This window comes from Manis pentadactyla, chromosome 4 (assembly GCF_030020395.1).
Source record: "Manis pentadactyla isolate mManPen7 chromosome 4, mManPen7.hap1, whole genome shotgun sequence".
In the NCBI taxonomy this organism is placed as follows: domain Eukaryota; kingdom Metazoa; phylum Chordata; class Mammalia; order Pholidota; family Manidae; genus Manis; species Manis pentadactyla.
Genome location: NC_080022.1, coordinates 11,365,416 through 11,381,363, shown reverse-complemented (window position 1 = coordinate 11,381,363; position 15,948 = coordinate 11,365,416). Strand labels below are relative to the sequence as shown.

General features: G+C 46.9%; 1 long non-coding RNA gene across 2 annotated transcripts; it reads right to left on the bottom strand.

Moving 5' to 3' along the window:
- Positions 1-4,804: 4,804 nt before the first annotated feature.
- On the bottom strand, positions 4,805-10,707 carry LOC118926913 (uncharacterized). 2 transcript variants are annotated; one of them, XR_005030654.2, is made up of 4 exons: positions 10,578-10,707; positions 10,162-10,292; positions 6,474-6,536; positions 4,805-6,254 (listed from the first exon to the last, which is right to left on the bottom strand). It is a non-coding gene; the product is annotated as an uncharacterized LOC118926913 (long non-coding RNA). The 2 variants fall into 2 exon arrangements; XR_008996905.1 differs by having other exon boundaries at positions 10,605-10,699.
- Between the last annotated feature and the right edge of the window lie 5,241 nt (positions 10,708-15,948).

Below are 15,948 nucleotides of genomic sequence, written 5' to 3'. Positions count from 1 at the left end.
GTCAAAATGGCCATCCTGCCCAAAGCAATATACAGATTTGATGCAATCCCTATGAAACTACCAGCAACATTCTTCAATGAACTGTAACAAATAATTCAAAAATTCATATGGAAACACCAAAGACCCCGAATAGCCAAAGCAATCCTGAGAAAGAAGAATAAAGTAGGGGGGATCTCACTCCCCAACTTCAAGCTCTACTATAAAGCCATAGTAATCAAGACAATTTGGTACTGGCACAAGAGCAGAGCCACAGACCAATGGAACAGACTAGAGAATCCAGACATTAACCCAGACATATATGGTCAATTAATATTTGATAAAGGAGCCATGGACATACAATGGCAAAATGACAGTCTCTTCAACAGGTGGTGCTGGCAAAACTGGACAGCTACATGTAGGAGAATGAAACTGGACCATTGTCTAACCCCATATACAAAAGTAAACTCAAAATGGATCAAAGACCTGAATGTAAGTCATGAAACCATTAAACTCTTGGAAGAAAACATAGGCAAAAACCTCTTAGACATAAACATGAGTGACCTCTTCTTGAACATATCTCCCCGGGCAAGGAAAACAACAGCAAAAATGAATAAGTGGGACTATATTAAGCTGAAAAGCTTCTGTACAGCAAAAGACACCATCAATAGAACAAAACGGAACCCTACAGTATGGGAGAATATATTTGAAAATGACACATCCGATAAAGGCTTGACGTCCAGAATATATAAAGAGCTCACACGCCTCAACAAACAAAAAACAAATAACCCAATTAAAAAATGGGCAGAGGAACTGAACAGACAGTTCTCCAAAAAAGAAATACAGATGGCCAACAGACACATGAAAAGATGCTCCACATCGCTAATTATCAGAGAAATGCAAATTAAAACTACAATGAGGTATCACCTCACACCAGTAAGGATGGCTGCCATCCAAAAGACAAACAACAACAAATGTTGGCGAGGCTGTGGAGAAAGGGGAACCCTCCTACACTGCTGGTGGGAATGTAAGTTAGTTAAACCATTGTGGAAAGCAGTATGGAGGTTCATCAAAATGCTCAAAACAGACTTACCATTTGACCCAGGAATTGCACTCCTAGGAATTTACCCTAAGAATGCAGCAATCAAGTATGAGAAAGATCAGTGCACCCCTATGTTTATTGCAGCACTATTTACAATAGCCAAGAATTGGAAGCAACCTAAATGTCTATTGATAGATGAATGGATAAAGAAGATGTGGTAGATATACACAATGGAATACTACTCAGCTATAAGAAAAGGGCAAATCCAACCATTTGCAGCAACATGGATGGAGCTGGAGGGTATTATGCTCAGTGAAACAAGCCAAGCGGAGAAAGAGAAATACCAAATGATTTCACTTATCTGTGGAATATAAGAACAAAGGAAAAACTGAAGGAACAAAACAGCAGCAGAATCACAGAACTCAAGAATGGACTAACAGGTACCAAAGGGAAAGAGACTGGGGAGGATGGGTGGGTAGGGAGGGATAAGGGGGGGGAGAAGTAGGGGGGTATTAAGATTAACATGCATGGGGGGGTCGGAGAAAAGGGAGGGTTGTACAACACAGAGAAGGCAAGTAGTGATTCTACAACATTTTGCTATGCTGATGGACAGTGACTGTAAAGGGGTTTATAGGGGGGACCCGGTATAGGGGAGAGCCTAGTAAACATAATATTCGTCATGTAAGTGTAGATTAGTGATACCAAAAAAAAAAAAAAAAAAGGGCAGTTCCTGTGTGGTAACCTCCAATGAGTTCTACACAAGGGTATAAAGGGCATATAAAAGTGTAGGCAAAGGGTCTGGTTGTGTTTATACAGAGGATCAAAGCCTAATTGGGCTACCCTGAAAATGAACTAAGATACGATATGAAAAAGAACTTCCAACATCAGCACTCTCTGGAAGACTCATGCCAGAAGATGATCAGCAAAAAACCCCAACAAAGATCCACGCACTGCTACAGCTGTAGATGCACTCATCCCACCAGCTCCTGGACTTGCCATGGGAATGAGGAAGGAGATATCCAAGCTGGCCTGTGCATACAGTAAAACAACAAATTTGACTGGATCTATACTGTTGGAACTCAACCAAGAATTAGGAGAAGTGGAAATTGTAGCGCTCCAAAGTCTTACAACTACAGACTATTTACTGTTAAAAGAGCATAAGGGATGTGAACATTCCCCAGGAATGGGTTGTTTTAATTTGTCTGATTTCTCTCAGACTGTTCAAGTTCAGTTGGACAATATCCACCATATCATAGATAAGTTTTCACAAATGCCTAAGGTGCCTAACTGGTTTTCTTGGTTTCACTGGAGATGGCTGGTAATTACAGGTATGCTTTGGTTATGTAACTATACTCCTATTATGTTAATGTGTGTGTGCAATTTAAGTAGTAGCTTAAAACCTATACATGCTGAAGTTACTCTACAAGAAGATATGTCAAAGAAATAATCAATCTTCCCATGTTTTCTTCCGCCTGCTACTTCTATAGCTTTTCTTCTTCCTTCCTAATTACAACCCTTAAATAGAATTCGTGCCTCATATCAAATTTACCGAGTATCATAATTCTTCCAAGTGGTAAAGATACCTCAAGACAAATGCTGGGCATAGAAGCTACAGGGCATAAATATGCAAAGAAATAAAAAGCTAACCATTTCAAACAATAAGGCTCCTCTCTCACTTACCAACTTTACATTTTCCTGTATGGCTCCAGAAGATGACTGGTTAGCCAGAGACGGGTAAGATTCCTCAAGGGAGGAACAACCTAAGACAGGCACAGTCGCAGGGGGGTCATCAGGTGAGAAATTGGGGATCAACAGAGGTGAGGCTTAGAACCTCACCTCCCCTGTTCTGAGAGAAATCTTCTGCATACATGGATGTTTTATTGCCCTTGTCTAGCTTGGACTAACACATAGTCTACAGGCACACACCTGATCATCTATATTTGCTCTCTTACAACACTAAACTATGTTTTCTACCTTTATCTTGATTCTACCTACCACTTCAGCATTTTATTAAAAAGAATAATAATAAAGAGAGAAATGTGGTATCCACATATAAATCAAGTATAAGAATCAAATGAGTATTCATATTTGAACTGACTGTTTATAGTTCATAATGCATGAGCAAAACCAAAAGTTTCTGTGATGACTGCCCTTGTACTGTTCACTATGTAACTTATTCAGTATGTAAGAATTTGTTCTCCATGTAAGAACTTGTTTGTTATGCCTCAGAAGATTGGAGACTGACGAAAATTAGGCTTGGGGTGGATTAATGACTGTGCATTGAGCATTGACTCCCCTATACAGAATTTTATTGTTGTTAACAACCATTTGATCAATAAATATGAGAGATGCCCTCACACACAAAAAAAAAAAGTACACACTTCCAATTGTAAAATAAATAAGTAACCGGGATGTAATGTATAGCATAAGGAATATAGTCAAGATATTGTAACAGCTTGGTATGGTGATAGCTGGTACCTAGAATTGTCATGTATATAAATGTTGAATCACTATGTTGTACACCTGAAACTAATGTAATGTAATACTGTGTGTCAACTACCCTTCAATAAGAAATAATTATCTACAAAAAAAAAAAAGATATCTTAAAACAGAGGTTCTCAACTCTGGCTGCACACAAGAATCACTTGAGGAGCTTGTTAAAAATCCTAGTACCCCATCCTCTCTGGGAGTGGGCCCCGGACACAACCTCAGCGGTGGTACCTGCAGGTCCTGGAACCAGAGTATCAGTGGAGATTCATACCTAGGTCTAAATATTTAAGAGCTGCAAATCAAGCTAACAGACTGTTAAATAAAATATTTTTCTGTCTTCCCATCTTGACGAATCCACCTTCATAACAACTGGGAAGGCCAAGTTCAAACATAAATTTCTTAGACTCTTCAGAGTTCCAAGCTAGAGGTGGCAGTTCAAGGACAGTTGGCCCTTGGCCTGCCTTTCTTCTCTTTGTTCTCTTCCCACCTCCAGTGCCATTCTGTATCTCGAGGGCCTCGTGCACATATATGTGGACATCCCAGCTTCCACACCCAGGGGCCAGCCACACTTCCTACAGAAAAAGCCATTCCTCTGGCCTAGAGATGCACATGCCAGTGAAACAGTCTCTACTCAGAGGAATGGACCCCGGAAGAGGCCTGAGTAGGTCCTGGGAGTTGACCCAGACTAACAGGCAAGGTGGATGGGCTATAGGCTTTGGGTGGGCACATCCCTTTGGCTGTGGATACCCAGTGGTATCTTCTAAAGTAGAACCCCGGGCAAGGTCTCCTCCTACCTTAGTCTTAGGGCGGAATGCCTGAGTGCCTGTACTCTTGCTTCTGTTAACTTTTTATCAGTGTTACGGTATATGTACAGAAATGTACACAAATTTTTAAAAAATGTACACAGATTATAGGTGTGCAGCTTGATGAATTTTTACAAATCAATTAACAATATATGCATTTATCAGATAAATTATTTTTTTAAAGGGAATAATAATAAAAGGAAGAGACTGTTAAATACAAAATTTAGGGTCGTGTTTTCCTCTGGTGGCATAGAGACACGTATCAGTAATGTTCTAATTTCGGAACCAAGCAAGTTCACAGTGTTTTATGCTTCCTAACTTATATGTGTTACGTATATTCTTTTGGGCACCCTAAAATCAGCTCGGGGTCCTGCAGTCAGGGACATTCTACTTGAAGACAAAATGAGCCCTGCATGTTTCAAATGCTCTTGGGAGCATTCCTCTGATTTATCATCTTGGTTCACCCAAACGCAAATAGAACTTTCTATGAAGAAAGGAAAAAAGGAAGCATATACACTTTAAGACAATTCAATGTAAAGACTGTATCTTTTTTGACTACAAATAAAATATATACTACATAGAACTTAAGTACTACATAAATCCAAACTACAAGAAGTAAAGTCTCTCCCAAGTGCTCTGGGAACCCCAGGGTTCTGCTTATGTGGCTCTCCATCATGTTTCCAACAGGGAAAATAACTCTTGGGGAACAGCAGCAATTGGCCTGAGGCTGCTGGGCAGACAGCAGCTGAGCTGGGACTGGAGCTGTGGTCCTGGGCTCTGCTCCCGTCCTGCAGGCTGCTTCCCTGGGAACCACCACCCACTGTGGAATTTAGTTCTCTTACCACTAAATCCCACTGTGTAGGGCTGTGCCCTTGATCTCACATAAATGAGTATATCATACATGTGCCTTCATTTAGCCAATATTCACAGAGTGCTTACCATGTGCCAGACCTTGGCAAAGTGGATGGACAAGATTCCTGCCTCATGGCACTTATATTCTAAAGGGGACATTCAGCAAATAAGGAAACAAGACGATTTCAAATAGAGGTAAGTGTGGAAATGAAAACAAACTCAGTGTGTGATGTGACAGAATGATCAGCCAAGGCAGGTGCCAAGCATCACGTTCTGTGGCTGATATTCCAAAGCAGGAGGGAGAGAAGACATCCATCAGACAGCTTTAAATGTGTGTCTCACTACCAGGCCACACAGCCTGCAGTCTGTTGTGCAAGAATATTATTATAATTCCCATCGTCCTGTAACTAGCATAATTGCAGCAAGATTTGTGTGTATCTTCAAAGGGCTCATTTGTTTAATGTAAACATTTAAATGTGCTATATTTTTATAACCCAATTTTAGTATTTCTTCATTTGTAATGTACTGGGACCCCCTCCCTCCCAAGTGGAAGCATTCCAGGGCCTTTCTAGTCTCTACGAGACCCTAAAATGGAGGTATTGTTGTCAGTATTTGAAGGCAGGATGAAGTCCTAATGGACTGTCCACAGCTGCATTCATATTTGTCTGGGAGATCATTATCAAGAAGTTCACCCCTGTGCCTTCTGGCCTGTGTGGGATAACGAGGCAGGTAAATCGCCCAACAGAAAGAGAGCCAGACTTGGGACTTGGGTCTTATTTCCCCAGAATGCTCAGAAAACACTCCCGCTGGCTCCCTCCAGGGGTTCTTGTTTATCCTGTCCTGAGTGTATGGTCAGTGTGAACTGGGAGCCCATGAAGCTTAAGCCAGGGAGAGAGAGAGCCCAGCTTCCAGAGACAACCCCATACACTGGAGGTGATGGACTGATTTGAGGGACAAGCCCCTGGTGTCAGCAGGGCTTCTGCCTTTTGCCCTAAGGAGACAGCACAGAGCTGGACGTTTGGTATCTCAAGCAGGTCACCTGTCTTCCACTCCTGGTTGCAGCTCTGGACACTGCTTCCACTGTTCACGTGCTGCGTGGGAGAAGAAAAGAAAATTGGCTCCACCAGGGGGGTGGCACCTGGCCCGTGGCTGGCCGCTCTGTGTGTTACAAGCCAGCCAGCCCACACATCGCCCTCTTATTGGTTTGTTTTCTATTATACAAATACATGTTTGTCTAAGTCTGTTTGGGCTGCTATAACAAAATATCATAAACTGGGTGGCTTATCAACAACAGAAAATTTTTTTCTCACCATTCTGGAGACTGGGAAGGCCAAGATTGGGAGACACAAATATTCAGTCCATTGCAATGCTCACTGTAATAAATTAAAACAATATGCATTTTAACGTGGGAAAATGATCATCTCCAAATGTTTTGCCACTATAAACAATGCTGGAATGAACAGCCTTATATGGCCATGTTTGCAGATATAGAAAGGAATCTGGATGATCGTTCTTTTGAAAACATTTATTTTTATGATTACGAAAGAAATTCACGCTCATAATAAAATGTCAGAATTAAACAGTGGAAAATGAGAGTCACCACATCCAATCCCCAGTCCCAGTTCCCAAGATAATTAACACATGATCTTACAGATTTTTCTCTACCCGCATTCAAACACTTTTTAAGCAAAAATGGGATCATTCCATGTATATCATTCTGCAACTGGCTTTTTTACTTGCTATCTCTAAATGTTTAGGTGCATTCATTTGACAAATACCTACTGAGCCCCTACTGTGCGCCCAGAAGTGAGGGACCCTGCAATGTCCTTGCTTTCAAATAATTTTCATTCTAGTGGAGGGGATGGACATAGACAAGGAGCAAGTTCACTACAAGTAATAATGAAAACCAAGAAGTGACAGGTGATGAAAGTTAACAGGAAGGCAGTCTGTAAGGTTTTATGTCATCTTTCAGTGGTTCCATGGTGTGCATTGGAGTTTCCGGCTTTTCTCTGTTATAAATGATGCTTCGAGAAACATCTTTGTCACATAAATCTGCATGTCTGTAGGAGCGGATCTCAGGTAGGGCGTAGCTATCTTACAGCCTTTTTCCTTCTAGGGCTAGCAGCTGTTGCCAAGCCAAGGGCAGAAAGGCAGTTGGGCAGGGAGACAAAGGAGTGGGGAGCTGCGGTGCAGGGGAGCTCGCTGGGTTTGGAGTCAGACTGCAGAACCACTGCTTAGTCACTGGCCAGCCCTCTGCTAACCTCCTCATTTGTGAAATTAGACAACCGTCTAATCACTCAGGTTACTGCAAGGATTAAATGACATGGTTTATCCTCCTGTTCTTCATGAAACAGGCATAAGCATCTTGTTCTCATGTTCATCTACTCATCAGACTGCTGAGATCCCAGGGAATACAGCCAATAGGGACAGACTTCCCTAAAGAGTAAGCGGCAAAATTTGTAAAGTGCCATTTCATTCCCATACATTGGAGGGGTGGAGCCTTGCTCCTTAAATTGTGGTCTGAGGACCAGCAGCATTGACCACACCTGTGAGCTCGTTAGAACTACGGAATCTCAGGTCCCGCTGGAGGCAAGTTGATTCAACACTAACAAGATTCCCAGGATTTCACATGCACATTTTAGTTTGAGAAGCACTGGTTCAGAGTAGACGGTAACAGGCAGGTGGAATTAAGTATCTCTTCATCTCAACTAGGGATTGGACAGGGTGTGACCTAGAATATTCTTCTGGGTTGAAGTTGGCCTTGTTGCCTGGACTATCAATATTATGGTATTCATCCTTTGAGGGAGACAACTCAAAAGGCCACATCATTTCCTCAATCTGTTTCTATAACCAGAAGTTGGGAACATTACCTGCTTCAAGATCTCAAGCTGTCAGGGCTGGGAACAGCCCCACTCAGCCCATACCTGCTCCACCCCCACCCCATTTCACAGGTGAGGCCCCTGAGAAGGGCGGTCATTTGCTTCAAGTCACACACCAGCCCCATGGTGGCCTCAGTTGGCTCCCAGCTAGCTGGTCCTTAACTCTTCCCTATTCCAAATGATGGTCTGTTATTTTTTTCTGTGGATTCAGCTCAACTTTTTAGAAAGACGGTTTTTAAAAAAATTGGCTTATCATAAGTGAATTATGTGCTTATTGTAAATAATTCAAACAACAGAGAAATTATCCCAACAATTTCAGTCTACCCAAGAGAAATGAAAACATATGTCCACACAGAAACCTATACATGAATGTGAGTAGCAGTACCATTCATAATAGCCACAAACTGGAGACAGCCCAGTGTTCATCAGCTGCTGAATGGATGAACACAATGTGGTCTGTCCATACAATGGAGTATTCTTCAGCAAATACAAAGGAAAGGAGTACCGCCATGTGCTACAGCGTGGATGAACCTTGGAACACGCGAAGTGAAAGAAGCCGCAAAAGACCAAGTCTTGTATGATTCCATTTATGGAAATGTCCAGAATCAGTACACCCACAGAGGGGAAAGCAGATGAGAGGTCGCCAGGGGCTGGGGGAGGGGAACAGGCACTAACTGCTCAGGGGTGTGGGGTGTGGATAAAGTGAAGGTTCCTGTGGCCAGGATTCTCACCTGGCCCTGGTTGGCTGGCTCACTACGTGTGCAGGCAATGCATCGGGATTGACTCTATAGAGAGGGCCCCCTGCCTGGTGTTCTGTGCGACACGGTGGCACGGCTGCAAGGCTGCAGGAGAGTAAAGCAAAGGCTGGAGTGGTGGCAGTGCCGAGGACAGAGACTGGGACAGCTGTGTGGGCAGAGACCGGCTTGCTGCGTGCAGACTTGCTCTGAATGGACGGGATTCTAGTGATTGACCTGCCACCGTGGGAACAAAGTTGGGTATAACCCTTTCACCCCAAGAATGTTCTACTGTCATTTCTTTGGTCACACTGAATCCACAGTGAATTTGCCTGGGGCTGAAACCCATTGGCAAGACAGGTTTCATTTTGAGATGATCAAAATGTTCTGAAATCAGAGGTGCGGGCTGTACCACTCTGAATATATCAAAAGCTACAAGTAAAGAAAACTTTGAAAAGGGTGAGTTTCATGGTATGTGAATTATATCTCAGTAAAACAGTTCTTTAGGAAGAAAAGGTAGAAAGAAGGAAGTAGAATACCCTTTACATCACCCCACCCATCTCACAAGGAGCCACTCAGTCACTCCCAGATGTGCCCTGAAGACCTGCTCCATGCAGTGAACAACCCACATCTGACAGCAGTGGCCACCCTGGCACTCAGGGCCCACGACCAGGGCCTACACCGCCGCCAGGCTCTCCACTGACTGACCTCGACCCTCGCCTCCTTCCCTCCCTCCAGTCCCCCAGCTCCAGCAGTCCGGGGGGCCCAGCCCTGCTTGCTGCCCTGCCTTCCCCACCCCTTGCCCCCTCCACAACCTTCCCACGGCTCCGGTTGTCAGCCTCATGCAATAAAACCCCAGCACTGGTCAAACCCCACTCCCCGCCTGCTCTGCACCCGCACCTGGGCCTGCTGGAGGGAAGCACACTGCCCCGCCAGCCTCTCGCTCAAATTCATGACGTGAGTCCCCAGTGGGCCCTTCATGCTGCCTGGATGTGGGTCCTTCATTCTCCCCATGACTGCTGGATACCTCTCTTCTCCTCTCTATGAAATGGGGGCTGAAATAGTTCTGCCTGCTGGGCTGTTGGCTACTTTGGAACCTGGCACATAATAAGCCCTCAATCCATGGTGGCCACCAGTTCCAGCCAGGGCTCCCTGGTGACCTTGTCTCAGAGGTGACCCACCCTATAGTCGTTTACTTTGTTCCACTGGCTGGGAAGCCATGGGCTCTTGTCATATCAGATCCTCCTCCCGGAGAGAGGCGGCGACACAGCACAGGGCAGTGGAGCGCTCAGCAGCAGGAGGGGGAGGGCCACCACTTCCTGCAGCCAATGTCTGGCATGATGGGTCAAGCGTGAGTCAGACCACAGGGCCAAGCGGAAACTTACCAGGGTGTGTGGAGGACTTGGGAGGGTGCAGACAGCTGGCACCCCAGTCTGGATCTGTGAAGCCAGGCATGAAGAGGACGGCACACCCAGGAATCCCAGCTGTGTGCCTTCCAGGGGGCAGAGATCAAAGCCTGGAGGAAGGAGGAAGAGGAAACCCGACATCCATCTGGGGCAAGTTGGGTCTCTCCCCCTGCAGGATGCCTGCCCGCCTTCCCACCCAATGGGATCATCTGCCCCGGGTCAGCCTGTTCATAACACTGACCCCGTTTGCATGCCAGCACCTCGCACCTAGGCGTTGAGAGGTTTGCAGACGTCTGCCTGGGTCTATAAGTAGGTCTTGGAGGATACTAGCAACAGTGGGAGGGGCGGAAAAGGCCCTGCTCCTAAGCCAGGACACCTGGGCCTTGGCCACTGACCAGCTGTGCGTACAGCAGGCCTCTCACCCTCTCTGGGCTCCAGTATCCACTTCTGTGAGAATAGGCCGCTGGACTTGATGTCCTGCTGGTTCCTCAGCTCTGGACGGCCGCCTGGGCTTGGGGGTCCTCTGTCTTGCCACTGCCCTCAGGGAAAAAGTCCCACCCTCTCCACCCAGCCCAAGAGAACCTTGCTGATTTGGTTCTGCCCATGGCCAGACCGCATCCCCGCCCCTTCCCACTCTCCTGGCAACATTCAGCTGTGCCCAGTTCAGAATACTCTCCGCCCATCCCCTCAGCTGGCTGACCCCCTCATCCTTGGGGCCCCTTGGCCTTCATCTCCTGACCTGCCAGCTGTGGGCATCCCCTGCTGAGGCTGACCTCTATCCTCTCTTCCCCAGCAAACAGCTCTCTTCCAAAGGCAGTGGCCTACACACAGCAGGGTCAAAGAGTATTTTCTGAATGGATGAATGAACAAATGAAACGCGAAGGAAGTGGAAGCCCCAGGCACGCTGGAGTCCTGGTTTCCTTATTCCACACAGGGCTTTGTGCAGGGCAACCCTGGAGGTCTGCCCTGCCAGGGTGGGGTGCTGGTTAGAGGGAAGCATATTATCCAGGGAGATTCCAGCTGGCCTCAGCCATGCCAGGGCCCCACACGGCCTGGCCTGTGACTCACAGGCCTCAAATAGAGTTTTCTTAACCCTTTCCCTGGCCTTTCCAGATCTGCCTTCAGATCAGGCCTTTGGGCTCGTACCTCTCCAGCTTCTCCCTTGCTCTGGCCAGTCTCTCCCTATGGGCCCAAAGTTTGCCCGATCGCCAGTGGCTCTAAAGGACCAGCTCAAGATTCCCTGGATGTATTGTGTTTTCCCCTTGCTCTGCTTATGGAGAGGAAACGAAGGGCCATGCATGCTGGCTGAAGGTCACCCTGTTTTCCGGGACCCTTCACCGGCCACCCTTCATTTGGCATCTGCCTCCTTGTTGCTGGAGTGGAGGGGAGTACCAGCACTTCCCCCACCCCACCCCAGCACTCCCAGGTTCCAGAGGCTTCTGCTAGGGAATACGAGCCAGCCCCGAGGCTCTTGTTTACACTGCCTGCCTGGCCATCGCCAACGGGATCAGAGAGGCTTGGTCCAGTCCTGGGAACCCACATAAACTGGGTTGGGTCCCCACTTCCCCTTTTCTGCCCTCCCTCCCTTCAGCGGGCCTCCTTCCCCTGTTCTAGACACTTTCTCTCCTCGCAGTCCAACGCATCCCCATTTGCAGAAGAGAATCTGATGGCCACCCCCGTCCTTCTCCTTGGGTCAGTGATAGGCAGAAACCCCCAGAACTCACAGGCTTTTCTCCTTTGGCTACTTTTTAAAATAAGCTTTAAGTTTTGGAATAGTTTTAGATGTACAGAAATGTTGCAAAGATCATATGGGGCATTTCCTTACACTCTTCACGAGTGTCCCCTTTTGTTAATGTGGCACATAATGGTGGCACATTTGTGAGAACAAGGAAACCAACACTGGACAGTCTTGTTCTCCAAGCTCCGGACTGTTTGATTTCACCAGCTTTTCCACTAATGTCCTTTTTCCATTCCAGGATCCAATCTAGGGAACCACACTGCATTTAGTCATATGCTATTTAATCCCTTTAAATATGATGATGAAAGTGTAATCATCTCCATCTTACAGATGAAGGAAAAAGAAATCCTGAGGGGTGAGTGACCTGACCCAGTCACAGGTCAGAGGTGAAAGCAGTGGAAAAGTATTGGCACTTAGAGCCAGAATCTACCGGTGGTGTGGCCTCGTGCCTTCATCTCCTTGTCTGAAGGCTGGGATCACAGGTCATCGCTTCAAGGCAGGAATGAGTACTAATTCCACGGTCACATCTATGGGCATCTTCCTGCCCATGAAACGGTGGCCAGTATTATTATTGACAGCACATCATTACTAGGAGCCCAGACCTCTTCAAGACTCCAAGTTCTTTGTTAAGGATTATATATACTTAGGTGAGCTCCACCACCCACCCTCTGGGCACCTTTACTTGGGAGGTAGAGCAGCTTTACAGACCTGGCTTTGCCCAGGCCCTAAAGATTGAGTTAGAAATCCTAGGTGTAGTGCCTGCAGGCTGGCTGGGGGTCCTTGAGCAAGTCACGGCACCTCCTCGGGCTGTTTCCTCACCTGTAAGATGGGGGCGCACAGAGATGCTGGGAGGACTCCGTGGGATGGTGTGGGAACCCTGGAGCAGCACCTGGTGGCCCCCAGCAGCTCCTGGTGTGGGCAGACCTCTGACCCTTGGGGTGAGGAGCAGGCAGGTCACGGCCGGGGCCTCCCAATCAGGCAGGCCTGGTTCAGGTTCCAGGTCCCCTTCCTTCTGGGTGGGACCATCCAGGCAGGCTACGTAAACCCTGTTGAAACCCCACTTCCCGCCAGGGATAATCAATTATCCCCACCTCTCCAGCCTCACCCCAAACAAGATCACAGGAAATAAGTCAGTTTCTGTGGCCCTTCCTTACCCTCAAGACTGAAGAAGTTTGTATCTCCAGGTCAAGTAACTGGTTAGCTGCTTAACCGGAGACTAGCCAGGTCTCGCTAAGACCCTGTCCCATCCTCTTGAGCAGAGTCTCCCGGGCCTTCCCCAATGTCATTCAGGGACAGCTCTGGGGGCCAGCTGCCACCCACTTGCTGCTGCTTAACTCTGCTTAGTACGGGTGCCCTGCAAACGACCCCACCATTGCCCCCGATGAAACGAGGCATCATTAAAAACCTGATGAAGGAAGTGCTCAAGATAATTTACAAAAAAAAGTCCTGACTCCCATGCAGATAAGAAATGAATATGTTTCTTCAATCGGAAGTTACAATTGGCTCAAAAGGGCAACAGAAGAGCATTCATTTATAGGTTAGGAATATTGAAATAAATGTGCAAATAGAGGCAAAACTCATTTTTCCACAGGGGGGTGAGGGGGACACAGGGACAGTCTACTGGACAGGATGGAATTTATCATTACCTACAACTTCCAGAAGTGTAAGAAAGGTTGACGACAGTAAGGCTAGAATCCCACAACCTGGAAGGGTGTGCTGCACACGGACAGTGCAGTTTTCTGATGAAGAACACATTTTTTTTCTGCAGAAGGAAGATCACGAATAGGTGCACTCCACAGTCTATAACCTGATGATTAGTGACAGTCACATGCTATGCATGCAAGGTCCTTTCTGAATGTATTGGGGAAATCACATGTCTCTAGCAAGCAAGAGGTCTGCCCTAAATACCAGCAACTCCTAAGACGAAGGGCTCGAGATGTTGAGGCTTTTATTTTTCCACCTGGATTTTGGCATCTGTGTTACACAATGGGTTCTGGAACATTCTAGAATGTGGGTGTTTCTAATGTGTGTCTGCAGCAGAGGCCTGTAGTTTTCACTGACTTGATCCTGACTCTGTTTGCAGCCCTAGGCAGTTACACCATCTCTCTGATGTACGGCTTCCTTGTCTTTGAATTGGGCTAGCAATAGTAGTTACTATATAGTTTTTTTTTTTTAAATGAGTCCCTATTCATCTTTTGAGAACTGTATTTTAAATTGGTAAAGCCATTTCTTTGAAAATGTCCTGTGGTCACTGGGATTGCTCCCTATGAGCCCAGCCTTCTGTCCCCTCCCATCCTGATCTCCTTCTGCCCCCATTCTTTCTTTCTTTCCACTACTGGTATCCCTAACAGTAGCGGGCAGCATTTGGTTGCCCTGGAGGGGCTGGCACATGCTGGGGAGAGGCACATGCTGGTGCTTCTGGGCACCCAGGTATGGCTTTGGGTAAGGGGAGCCCTGGGGAGGGAGGTGACAAGCAGGAAGGCTCAGGCTCCTGGCAATCTCACACTGCCCTTTGTCTTGATTCTGTACTGAGTGCCGGTTCCCAGGTATCAACTTGGAGATCCCAGGTGGGACCCTCAGAGCAGTCAAATCGTCCCCCTCGAAGACGGTATGTTCCAGTTGCAGAAATCCATAACCACAGCACCCACTTCCTTCTGCAATTCGTTTTCTTCTCTCGTGCACATGCAACCACGTGCAGTGGGCAGGCAGGAATTACTCCCATCAGGCATCTGGAGAAGCTGAGAACATTGGTGTGCGGGCTGGAGGCCCATTTCGCTAGCTCATGCTGCCCTCTAGCGGCTACGCAGGGCACCTACCTTCAGGAAGCAGGCTCAGCTAGAGGCATCTCTCTGGGTTTGCAGAGCAACAGCCAGCCTTCCAAGGACCCTTATCGTGAGACGCACCCTCACTCAGAATTCCCACATCCTTTACCATCCCCTCTCTCTGTTTCTGAGCATTAAGAATATATATGCATATGTTTGTGGCAAAATATGCATAAAATGTACCATCTTAAACCACTTTTAAATGCACAGCTCAGTGGCATAAAGTACACTCACACTATTATACAACCACTGCCCCATCACCTCCAGAACTCTCCGTCTTGCAAACTGAAAATCTATACTCACTAAATAACTCTCCATTCTCCCCTTCCAGCCCCTAACCAATCACCCTTCTACTTTGTCTCTATGACTTTGACTATTCTGAGTACCTTATAGAAGGAGAAATCTCCCAAGAAGTTATTTAAATGGCATAATCTATAAATGGGCAGCCTGGAAGACAAAGGCACCCCCAGAACTCCAACCAGATACCATCCATCCCTCCATGCAACCAACCAGAAAAGGGCAGGGAGCACAAGGAATCACAGCACAGGTTAGATGTTACTGATAGGAAAAACCAACCCAAACCGACCCACCCTTGGTGATGGGGAGAGAGAAGTGGCCCCTGTTGGCCGGGAGCAGGCCTGGCCCTCACAGCTGGGCCGTGTATGCCCCAGTCTGACTGCAGTCATGTCCTAAGCACAGCACCTCTGGGCCAGCTACAAAAATGGCCAACACTCCCTACCCTGTGGGCCTCTGCTGCTTGCCTTTCAAACCCAGCTGTTGCACCGCAGTTTAGAAACGAATCAAGCTTCTCAATCATTGAATTACCTCTGCTTCCTGACAGCACACATCTGGAACAAGCCTCCACTTCCTTTAATTCTCCCCAAATCCTTCAATACCAGCCCAAGTTGTATGGGTCCCTCCTGACACCCCGAGACGCCCTGTGGTTCCCCATGCCAGGTGGCCTCCCCTGCTGCAGCAAGAATAGCATAATAAGCCCAATTTTGTTGGTTGTGGGCATGTTCCCAGTGATCTCTGACTGAGCCACTGAGAAACGGTGATGGGGTGACGGCTACAAATGGCTGGCCAGCACCAGATGGAATAGGGGATTCTTGACCTGACGAGACATCAGCAGCCCAACAATCCTTTCTATCCAACATAGCAACCATCCTAAAGATGAGTAATGTTCCCACTCTACAGATGAGGAAA